We start from the raw sequence: 12,056 nt of genomic DNA on the forward strand, positions 1-12,056 counted from the left end.
ATCTATAAAGACTGTCTCAAACGTTTGTCTGCATTTACTGCAGAAAAGGTCACAGAGAAGCTGGTTAATAATGTTTGTTTAGACAGTTTTAGGGTATAGTTTGTATAACTGTTTCAGGGTTACACATTACAGTGCTCAACAGAAGATGCAAGCCAGACACTGTTTTTTCTCAAAAGTGCTCACAAAGGTTGTCTTGCTAAATTTTCCCACCTTTTATTATCTTTTGCATTTGCCTCCAGTGACCACACAGTTTTTCCTGTACTTTTCTTCTTTCTGCTACAGTAGCAACCTTCTGATTTAGGGCCTTATTTAGGTTGGAAATTGGCAGAGCAAGTCAAGAGTGCTTGTTTTTGCATCTGAGTATCACACATGCTTAATATTCAGACTCTGAACACTTTCCAAGTGGATACCAGTAAATACAAAAGTACTTTGGAGAAATGTCTGCATGTTAGAGGCAGAACATACTGCTTTAGATACTCAGACAATTCCATAAAATTATTTTCCTCTGTGCAAATTGACTGTAAATATATATGTTAATGTTGCAATGCCTCTACATTAAGTACGCCTAGTTTGAATAGGAGTGCATTTTTTTTCAGGCTGCCTTTTGATGTCACCCTGAATTTGAAACTCAAGCCTGTTGTTGTATATCACGGTTTATATTCATGCAGTTAGTAATTTTCCGTGGATTTGTTGTAATGGAGGTTCCCAAGTGAAAGGGCTGCCTTTCTCTTCCTGATTTGCAGAGTCTGTTGCATGTGGAACATCCTCTTGAGATGCTGTGGATGAAAGAAAATAGTGATGTGACTGAGGCAGCATTTTTTTTTTCTTCTTCAGTTCGAATTTTGCCATTTGTTGCGTGATCTTTTTCCAGCACTAAGTTAAAAAGCTCCCTCCTGTTTGAATACCTTTTTTCTGATATAAAATTATTTAAAACTAAGATTACTGTAATTGGATTACTAAAATCAAGTGAAAATAAGTCATTGTCATCCCCCCCAATATTTTAGATTTAGTAGAACTTCTCGCATAGTTGGTTTCCAAACTTTTCCCTATAGTTGCTTTTTTTCTGATGTTTTGTTGGTCTTGCTCCAAGCAGCAGGGAAAAATCACATTTTAAAAATAGAAAAATGTGACTGTTAAAAGACTAAGATTAACAAATGAAATTAAAGTCAGTTTTGACACTTGAAACATCTTTTAACACGTTCTCCTTTGAAACTGACTGCATTTCAAGAAGGTAGTGCATCTTTAATTTATTAGGATGATGCATGCATAATCTAAACATTAGGTAAATGCAGCTTAAAGGAAATTCTAAGTTTTGCATTTTCAAAAGAAAAATATAGTTTTTAGGTGTCTCTGTTTTGTGTGGGTGCTAATGATATAATTTACAGGTGTCTTTTTTGCAAGTATAGTGTAGTAGATGCCTCTGAAAATTAGATATATTTTATTTTCTTGTATGCGCAATACCTGACACCTCTAAAAGCAGTAGTCACTTTTGAAAATTTAGACCAAGCTTATTTTACCCAAGAGGAATGCATCTGAAAGTTGATTTAATCTTAAAAGTTAATGGAGTTTAGGAGCACTGCTCTGAATGTTAATGCAATCAGCCTTATGGAGAAAGCAAAGAAATCTGATTCAATAGCTATCAGGAAAGTAAAAGATATTAAAACCTTGTGTATTTGGAGAAATGTAGGAAAAATGAAAAGCTATCCATATTTTATGATAGGGCAACGTGTGTGACACTGACTAGAAAGTGCATTTAAAAACTAGATGACTGGATAAAAGCCTGCATACAAGAATGACTGATGATCCTGCAAGCTAAGCAATCTATCTTTGCTCTTTGAAAGAGAAATGCTTTAATACAAGCTTGTGCGTAAAGCCTTGCTCATTCCTGTACGTTGGTTTGGGGGTGTAGTCCTTGCGCCCCTAGCCACAGCCTCAGAGACGGTAGTAGTGCAAGTAGGTGCTGGGTAGCCAGAGGGGTGCTGAAATCTGCCACCATTGAATGAGGGGTCAAAGACAGAGGGGAGGCAGGGACCAGCTGGCCTCCAGAGTCCTTTTTAAACTAAATTATTCTATGATAAATTGTGGATTAACGGCTTCCTAATATAGCTATCACCATTGGGAGGGCTGGCAGGGGGTACTTATGCAGAGGAAGGATAGAAGTATGCTTTCTTTTTATACGCTTGCTAAGCCCTTTCTTACAAACTCTGCCTGCTGCCTGGGCTTGTGCATCTGAGCACTGACCCCATAAACAGCAAGAGGAAGCCAAAATCTCAGCCTGTGAAGCCGAAAGAATTTGCACTGTGTATTGTTTATCAGTGCTGATCTGTGTTTAGAATTGAATGATATAGAGGGTTTTTTTAGATCTCTCTTCATTCAAATTCATACCATCTTTGTATGTAGATGTACCATCAGATGTAGACCTATTTAGAGGGGTCTGTTCTGTGCTTTCTGGCAATCCTCCACCTGATGCAACCCGTCATCTACCTGATGCAACTGTGAAGAGACTTCCATTTCTTGACTGAGAAGAGCTTAAGTTGTGGAGGAAACGTGATTGACTTCATAGAATGAAGAACCATTGAAATGGCAGGCTTTGAATTATTTAGATATCATACATTTGTATGTATTTTCCAGATTTTTGCCATGTGGTTTGGGCCAAAATAGGAAACAACATCTAATGTGCTTTTTGCACAAAAGCAGCTACAGAATTGCTCTTTACCTAATACATAAACACATGTGCATGCATGTGCTCCCCACATACAGGTAGGAGTCATGTCATCTCATTTTATCCACTGAAGTTTAATTGCATATCAGACTTTTTTTTTAAGATTGGCACTTCTGGCGGCTGGTTTCCTTTGTATTTTGCACAACTGTTTTAAGAGGGGGATGAATTGTCTACTGCGCTGGCTATAGAGGGAGCTTAGACAAGATCCTTATTTTAAAATGGTTTGAGTAAGGTGAGGCAAATTACATACGGTGTCTCTCTTTTTGTGTATTGATTTCTACCCCATTGTGCATTCTTAGGGAATTTGGAGACCCATCTAATACATTAAAGACTATTTTTAACTTTTATGAGCCTTATTACTTTTAAGATAGGTATATTTTGTTTACTCTCTAAATGAAGAGTGATCATTATTCACCAATAAGAAAATGATGAGCTGTTAAGTTGACAAGTTTGTCAGGGAGAATTCAGTCTGTTGAGTTGGTCTCTAGAGCAACTTCACTGGAGTAAAGGAAATTTTGCCATGTATGTTTTGATCCAGTGCCCTTTATTATGGTAACTATATTTACTGTAGATGAAAGCAAAAAGATATGTTTAAGCAAGAAAGCTCTCTCGAGGCCACCTCATTCGAGGATCTGTGCCTGGAGTTTGTCCCAAGAAGTATCATGTTCTTCCAAGACACTTACCGTGACATGTATACACCTATTAGCACATGCTACTGTGAGAGTTTTGTAACAATAGGCACCCTGAAAGACTTTAAATAGATGTATAGTGCATGAGACATGCATCTATAACTGCTACAAGTGAAGAACATCATTTTTTAATTTATATTCCATTTGGTGTTAGAAATGCGTTGTGCTTTGCATTCTGTGGAAGACTGTGTTACCCCAGCAGAACTACAGCACTGCATAAAAACCTCTTACTAGCTGTTCCTTCAAATCCATAGCTAATCGGGTTCTCTCAGGCTTACTTGAGATGAATGCAAATACTGTTGTTAGTAAAAGGATATTTACATCACTAGTCCTCTGTTGCTATTTTTGCGTTTTCGTGACTGCTTCAGTGAGCCGTGGTTGAAAGGAAGGAAAGCGTTCTCTGGCTCGGCGTCAGAGAGCTGAGTCTGGGTGCCACCCGAAACGTGTCTCAAGAAACCTGGAAGGCTTACTTGTGGGTTTTCTTGTGTGCTTTTTTTTTTTCTTTCTTTCTTGTAGCTCGAAAGCTACAAGAAAATGTGGGTCCTTCGAAGGGAATCAGGCTCCCCTCACCAACAGCCTAGTACAATTCTCTCTTAGTAGAATTTTTAGTGCAGAGGGTTATATTATAGACTCCTCTGGCTCTCCTGATATCAACATCAATTGCCAAACTTTTCATATTAAAGAGTTGCCTTGGAGTGGAGGGAAGAGGTTTAACATTTTAGTAGGCTTACTGCTTTTTCCCCACCTCCTTCCTGGACAGAGCACTTCTTTCCTCGTCTAGTTCTGGATGTCTTCTCTTTTCTTTGAGCACGCAGTCGCAGCCAAATTGCAGAAGAGCAAGTCAGGAGGTAGTTGGATTTTTGGGGGGGGGACCTCCTGAGGATTTGCTAACGCCTGGCTTTCCAGATTATTCCAATGAGATTTGACCAGACACCTCTTGGGTGAAGGAGGCAGATCAGACTGCACTGTTCCATTTTCCTTCCTTTCAGAATGGAAGGATACAAACTAGAGAAATGGAAGAAGGAGCACTGGAGTTGTGAAATCACAGATGCTAACTTGTTATCACTTCGCTAATTAGAAGGGGCATGGGGGAGTTTCTATCACTTGTGTCATTGTAGACTGAGCCATAGAAAACAAACTAGCCAGTCGGTAAGAATATAATTTGCTTTTATTTCAAGTACAAGATCATTTCTTTTATTAAAAAAAAAAAATCTGAATCGTGTTCATTGAAAAACACGGCATTTTCAAACAGAAAAGAGAGATCTTATCAGAGATTGACAATGGAAGACTCTGGTTTTACATCTGGCCATAGTGCTGGGGTTTTTTGCACGTGTGTATCAGAAGCTCAGTTTTCAAATAAAGTATACAGACTATCAGGAAGAAATTAAATATAATTTCAGCTCATCCTTTTGTTGATTAAATTACTGATTTTATAGCAATAATGTAGTGAATCCAATGTTTGTTCATTGACATATATATATTTTAAGGGGCATATCTATGTTTCATGACTAAATGCAAACAAAAGTCGTGGTAAAATGGTTCTTTGACTAGCTGGATTCATGGAAAAATAACATGTAGCTATTCTGGAGTATGAAAGAGCATATACTCTAAGTCACACCATTCCTTATTCTGTGTTTTTTGGTTTTTTTCCTTCCTTCCCATATCAAAAGATGGCAAACTGTATCATATGGGAATATGATGCTGGAAGAACCTTGCCAGCTCATAATCTCTGGTTTTACTGGACATATGTTTATCCTGTAAGGCCAATCATAGCTCTCAAAATACTTCCATGCAGATTTGACAGGTTTTGTTCAGGTCTATCAGACCTTGTTCAGATTCGTTGGTATCTCCCAAATAGGACAGCTAACTGCATAAATGGCCTGTTAGTTGTAGTGGTGTCAAGGCGTGCTAAACCAGGGTCCTCCTATGCCCGACTTCACTATTCCATAGTGTGGACAGGTTGCATGCCAAAAGGATCAATTGTATTATTGCTTGTGCACACGCATGTGCGCCTGAGAGCAATCTTAAAGAGCTCACCAGCGCTTGGAGAGAAATGACAGAAATCTGTATTTCCATGCCTAAATCTTTTGCGTGTCTAGGAGAGTGCATATGGAGGAAGCATCTTATCAGGATGCCTCAAATTTCCAGCGTGCTCTGGTGAAACAAGATATTTTTGCATGGAGAAGACTATATATGCAGTGACCCTGAAGGGAAGAGCTGACCAATGATTTATTCTGATGTTGATAAGGAATTATTATTTTTTGTATTCCTATTGGGCCTCGGATCGCTGGCCGATGAAAAAGGTTCAGTTCTCCTAGATGTTGTACCAATACAGAAAAAAAGTTTGTCCCTTAGAAAATTCAAAATCTACATAACATTGGCAAAGTTTTGCAAACTTACCATGCCGAGTCCATAGTTAATTTTCAAGTGTAAATATTTAACTTAGAGACATTCATTACTTGAAATGAGGGGAATTTCTGCACTTGCTCTCTTCATCAAAGCGGACTCGTTTTTTCACACTGGTGGTAGCTCATTACATCTTCTTACGCTAATGGCATGCAGCAAAAGAAGCGCTGTTTGGAGGAGGGATATAAAGAAAAACAAAGAGCTCTAGTTGCAAATGAAGCGTAACTCCTGAATAAGATTTTGTGTTTAGTTTTAAAAAAATGTTTAGTCTCAACTATGGCAAATGAACTGTCTTAACTCATGTATCTTTTATGTGTGTGTTCTGAAACCCCAAAACAATTTACAGCAAAAATTCTTTAACTCTCTTATCTGGGCTAACAACTACATGCTGAGTTTTAGTTTGACATAATGTTTAAAAGTGTATGTGTATGTTATAAATTTTGTTATAGCAAAAGCTGTGGTTCAGGTTGCAGTCCGGCTTTCATTATAACTCCTATTTCTACTTGCATATTACCTTCAGGAAAATCTTCTTTTTTGGGGGGTGGGGTGGAGGGAAAATGTCACTCTAGAAGTTAACTCTGCCAGAATGTGTGTCATGTCAACTATTTTAAATAGGCAAATAAGAAAAAATGTCCAAGTCATGCTTTAAAGAAAGTGAGATTTATGAGAGTGCATTCCTGCATTCACTAGGTGAAATTTCCAGGGATGTACACTGAGAATTTAATAAGGATTTCCAGAAAAGACTGTTTTCTCATACAAATGAGCTGGGTTATTTCACTTCAAGGTTTTAAACTTTGTGTGTGGCTAGTTGTTACTGTCCTGAGATACTGAAGGACTTCTGGAAAAATGGATTTGCAGAATGAGTTTTTAAAACTAAAGAAATAAAATTACAGGAAGAGAGGTCAGAGGGCCCTCACCTCCTGTAGGAGGAATGAGCATGTCTAAATACATCTTATAATGTGCTGGTGGAGCTGTGATGATCTAAAGGTTTGAGCCAAGCAGGGCTTACTCAGCGAGGTGTCTTTTGCTAGATGAATGATGATGGAAGAAGTACATAAGCTTTCTGTGCAAAGACCATCTTCAGATACTGCTTCTTCCTACAGATCTTGCCTCATGTATGTGATTCTAGAGAAATGCTTCTCTAACCTGGTCAAAAAGACCTAGAGTGCAGGAGCTACTGCCACCAATCCAGGCAACCAATACATGTCTGATTGTCATTACTATTAGAAAGGTTTCTCCCCCCCCCCCGCCATGTGTATCTTCAATTCTTTTTCTTACTGCAAAAGCTATTACTTCTTGCTTATTTAGTGAGAGTATGGTCATAGATTGTTCCCTTTTTTGTTCTCTGAAATAGTATTTCTTAAACTTAAAGACCATTATTATGCCGTCATCCCTCTTGTATCCTCGGGAGAAGGAGTCCTGGTTCTAGCATTCTCACTTCCATCACTTTGCCGCGTAGCCCATCTTTTTGTGGCCTTTGGTTGCTCTCGTTGCCCTCTCCTGGGCTGCGTCAGTTGAGCCGCGTCTTTCCTGACGTGTGGAACCCAAAGCTGGCTGCGGCGTTCCCGCCGAGGCCCTGCCAGCGTGGAGCCGGAGGGAAGCGTGACTCCACGTGCTGTGTGGATCGTATGCCTGCTCGCATACTGCATTGCGATGATTGCCTTTTGTGGGGAGCGAGCAGTATGGCAATGTCAACTCCCGGTCTGCTGGGAATCCAGTATAACCCCCAAGGTTTTTCTGGAAATAATTTGGGCAGATGATTCATCCTGCTTAAATACTTTGCATTTATCCCCGCTGAACTGTATTCTGTTTTTAAGACCTTTTCTCCAATTCATGAAGCTCATTTTGAATTCTAATCCTGCCCTTCAGTGTATTTGCTCCATCTCCCAGCTTCATAGTTACCTGCTTGTTTAATAACACCACTCCCCACTTCGTCCTCTGGATCATTAATGAACATGTTGAACAGAGTCAGATCCTGGGCAGGAAGCTGGGAGCCTTTGTGTGCCACATGCATCTATTTAGACTGTGTACCAACGTTAACTGCTCTCAGGTATCCACTGACTTTGCACGCATGTTATAACAACAGGATTTTTTCTAGCTCATGTTTCTCTAGCAGTAAAAGTGTCACTTGTAAACACTTGTAAAAGTGTCATATGAGACCCTAGCAAAAGTGTTAAGGGAGTCGGGAGACCTGAACCTTACAGCTTCTGTCCTGCCTGTGAATTCTCCTGCGCTGCTGTGGAAGGAATCAAGTCGTCTTTGACACAGTGTATTCTTGACAGATCCCTGTCTGCTGCTACTTTTCCTCGTTTTCCAAGTACTTGCTGATGCTTGTTTGTTGCAGATTTTTTTCTGGGAATTGATATTAAGCTGCATTTGAATTTTCCCCCTTTCTCACTTTTTTTTTTAAATGGGGACTACATTTGCCCTTTCTTAGTCCTCTGAGATCTCTCCCATCCTCCATGAGTTCAAAACTGCAGCCAACAGCTTTGAGATTATTTAAAGAGCTTTCTGAAATATTTGAGGATGCAGTACTTAATGTACATGCTTTCAGCTAGCTCTAGTTACCTAAGTACTTTCTAATTTGCTCTTTTTCTAATATAGGTGGAAATTGTACTTGTTTTGGGATTAATTGTGCTAGTCACCTGCTCTTGCTTTTTTATTTTTTTTCCCTTTAGTGAAGATTGATGCAAAAAGGACATGAAACACTTGACTCTTCTTGACATCATTTATCAAATGCGCTCATTTTCCACTGGTAATGGACCTATGTTTTCCACATTCTTCTTCTAAGTAACAGATATCCTCATAGACTGATTTGTGTGTGTGTGTGTGTGTGTGTGTGTGTTCCATCCTTCTATAACTCCCTGTGTGCCTGGGTGGTAGTCTTATACACGATCTTAGTAGTGTGACCAGCTTCCTAATTTCCATATGCTTTCTTTCAGTGTTTGAAATCAATTAGGATATGATTTAATGAGTTTGTCTTTTACTATTCTAACCTCTCCTGTGCTTTGGGGGAAAATGCAGTTGTGCAACACCATTGTTTCAACGTTTGCAGTTTTAGAGTTCTGATGTTTATAGAGCAATGAGAAAAGAAGAGTAACATTCAGCATTGGCATAGCTCTAATTTCTTTTTAAGAATTAATCTAGGCAAAGCTCCTGTAAAATCAATGTTGTGGATAACTAGATGAAATCAAGAAACTCAAAAGTTGCAATCCCATTAACTTGCCCACTTCCACATAGAGTGGTCACCACTTAGATTTTTTTAAAATGATGCTTTTGGATCAATTAACATGTCGTGACAGTTGCATGTATATTTGCACTTATAAAGGTTTTGGCAGTCATTGCTGTAACTCTTTTGGTGTTCTAATTGTAAATTTACAACATCGTGTATTTTGTGCAAAACGGTTCATTTCCTGTTGTATAGCAACCTTATCTGTTACTTTTCTGACTTAATTTGGAAACGTATTTCTGTTCTTTCAGTATTTGAGATGGTTATAGAACTTTGCAGCTTTGCAGAAATGAAAGTCTATCCCAAGGACTTTGTAAGCCGTTTTTTTTGTTGATATGAACTTTTCTGTTTAATTACTATTCAAACATTTAAATTTGTGATTCATAGCACAAAAGTACTTGAGAGAGAGAGAAGCATTCATAAACCTTTCAGTTTTATGCACCAGCTGGACATAGTCAACAGCACAAATTCTTGTTAAAGAGTGGTAGAGATTAGCTGGGTGATGCTGCTGCAGATCACAGTGCTTTAGTGAGTGATTCTGTTCGGATGGGGACTAAATCTCTTTCCTGCTTCTGGCCACCTTCCAGCTTTATAATCATATAAATAAATGTGATTAAAGTGATTTAAGTATCATGGAACTTCATCTGATTTCCCCGCTACAAAGGAAGCGTTTTAGTTGCCACATTGCAAAATGAAAATAGCAGTTCCAGTAACTGTAACTCTCAGGTTACAGCAAAGTTTTGTGGTAAGGGAGAAATGACTGCCATAGGTGGAATTTATTGTGGTGCCTTACAAGCTCAATATGAGACATGTTCTGCTTATGTCCTAGGAATTAATACTAAACATCTAGATTATTCTGCTTAGTTTCATTCTCCAGAGAAATTCCTGAAAGTTTGGCTATACTGTCTTTGAAAATATTTTGCTCTGTTCTTTGATGTACTTTCTGTGGAATTCTTTGGGCTTTACTCTTTTTAATTTAAGCTATTTCTATAAAGTGTCTGTAGATCAAGTCATTTGTCACTGCCATTAGTTATTTAGTACAGATAGTGTCTGCAGCCTCTGAGCTTCATAAAACAGGCAGATCTTTATCAGTAATCAATATTTTTAATATTTGTGAATATAAATCTGTCATTATTGACTCATATTTTGAAGTTAATTTGAGATAAAGGACTTTATTATGGGCCTTGTGATTGTGGCAGAAGTAAAAGCAAGGAAACCCCCAGAAGCTGTGTCCTTAACTATACTGGCACATCGAAGTCAAAACGCATAGACTTGAATCCTCATGTGAAATCTAACTAATAAGCAGTAATAATGGAGAAACTTGACACATTCCCAAATTGCAGAGAAGTCCTCATTAAAATGCAGCAGCTGTCTATTTTCATGACCTCATGATAAGAACACAGTGGCCATGGATCAGCAAGTTTGCTTTTACTGGAAAACACACACATCTTTCTTATCCGCAGTAATGGCTCAGTATTAAAGAAGAGCTGGAGTTGGAGAAAAGTTAGAGCAATTTTCCATTTATTTTTCTTTCCAGCGTGCCTCAGGGTAGGGAGGTCAAATGGACGCTGAAGAGAAAAACTGGATCTGGAACTAGTCTGAAAATAAATATGTATCCCATGAGTAGTGCTGTGTGCAATTTGCTTAGTCTTGGAAAACTTCTAACCAAGTTTGTCTGCCAGTTGGTCATCAGCTTCAGCTAGGAAATCTGCTTAGTCTGTGCAATTCTGAAAGCTCTTTTCCTCACTTTGAAAATGTTAGGGATGTGGCTTAACTAGTTCCCATTTCTTGTTTCTTTCTGCTTTCCCTTTCACGTATCAGAGTGATATTACTCATCAGCTTCCTTTGGCTAGTTGTGTAACTAGGAGGTTTTTCAGCAAATAAAGACAAGCTCTAGATTTTCCTGCTATGTAGTGAAACTATAACAGCCTGGTAATCTTGTGGCAATATCTGACATAAAACAACATCTAACTCTATCGTGCCCTTCCTTGTGATTCACTGAGATGAATTTTAAAATCTTGTGTGCTGCCTAGGCAGGGGCATAGCCTGTTGCACAGTGTCTGTCCATGTGATTCTATTACTCTGTCTGCTCTGATTCATTTGTAATACAGTCATTGCTGTGATATCTTCGCATTGCATGTACAACCTTAAAATATGCATCTTGGGTAATTATTTTTTCTCCTCCAAGACTTTGAAGTGGTTTGCTGGTTTCCCTAATTTAACTTGTCTTTCATCTAGTATGTCTTATTGACAGATAAGAGAAAGTCACGTGGTCTTTGTTTGCTTTGTCCTGTAGTCTGCAGGACCCTAGCTGATCTAATTAATAACACCGTATTTCTACATTAATCTAAAGTGGAACACAGACAATGATAGACTGAGCTTGCTTTGAAATAAAAGGTGATCTGAGTCTTTTACTGGGTTTTCTACTATCCGCCCTTTAGACACATGATTCAGAAAAGCATAGTCTTTTCTGATCAGAAGTAAGGGAAACAGTTTCTTGAGGGCAGGCAGTGTTTTGAAACTGAATTTTTTTTTTTTTCTTTTTTATAGCTTATGAAGGAATAAGATCTGTAAACCATTCCAAGTTCCTTTTACCCATATCCCCAAATATAGGTGCCAGGCACATTCACAAGTCCACAAAAAAGTTAAATAGGATTTTAAATCTTGAATAGGATGCATCTGAACAAGAGGTTCTTCCTAATTAAAGTTGGCTGTTGTGACTTTACATTGCACTTTTCTAGAAGAAAATAGAAGCCATGCTATAAAGTGTTGTCTGTGGCAAAAATTCATTTAATCTTTCCCAAGTTCTCACGTATCTTAATTGAAGTGTACTCCAACAAAGAGCCAGGGAAGCAGGTTTGAAGCTTCAAAATTCACTCATTTTGGAATGATTGAAGTTTTAATTTCACTCGCTGAAAAACTCTCATTGAAGAGGCACAGGTGGCTTAATAACTGTCTTTACTGGAACAATGGAACAATTGCACTATCCTGAAAGGGTGACTTTCATTTT

The 12,056-nt window shown here is 38.4% G+C and overlaps 1 protein-coding gene across 3 annotated transcripts in view; it reads left to right on the forward strand.

Annotated features, from left to right (window-relative positions):
* The window catches only part of LOC135328880 (voltage-dependent L-type calcium channel subunit alpha-1C-like), a 76,754-nt gene that overhangs the window by 61,376 nt on the left and 3,322 nt on the right, over positions 1-12,056 (forward strand). The window lies entirely within an intron of this gene.

This window comes from Dromaius novaehollandiae, chromosome 1, assembly GCF_036370855.1.
Source record: "Dromaius novaehollandiae isolate bDroNov1 chromosome 1, bDroNov1.hap1, whole genome shotgun sequence".
Taxonomy (NCBI): Eukaryota; Metazoa; Chordata; class Aves; order Casuariiformes; family Dromaiidae; genus Dromaius; species Dromaius novaehollandiae.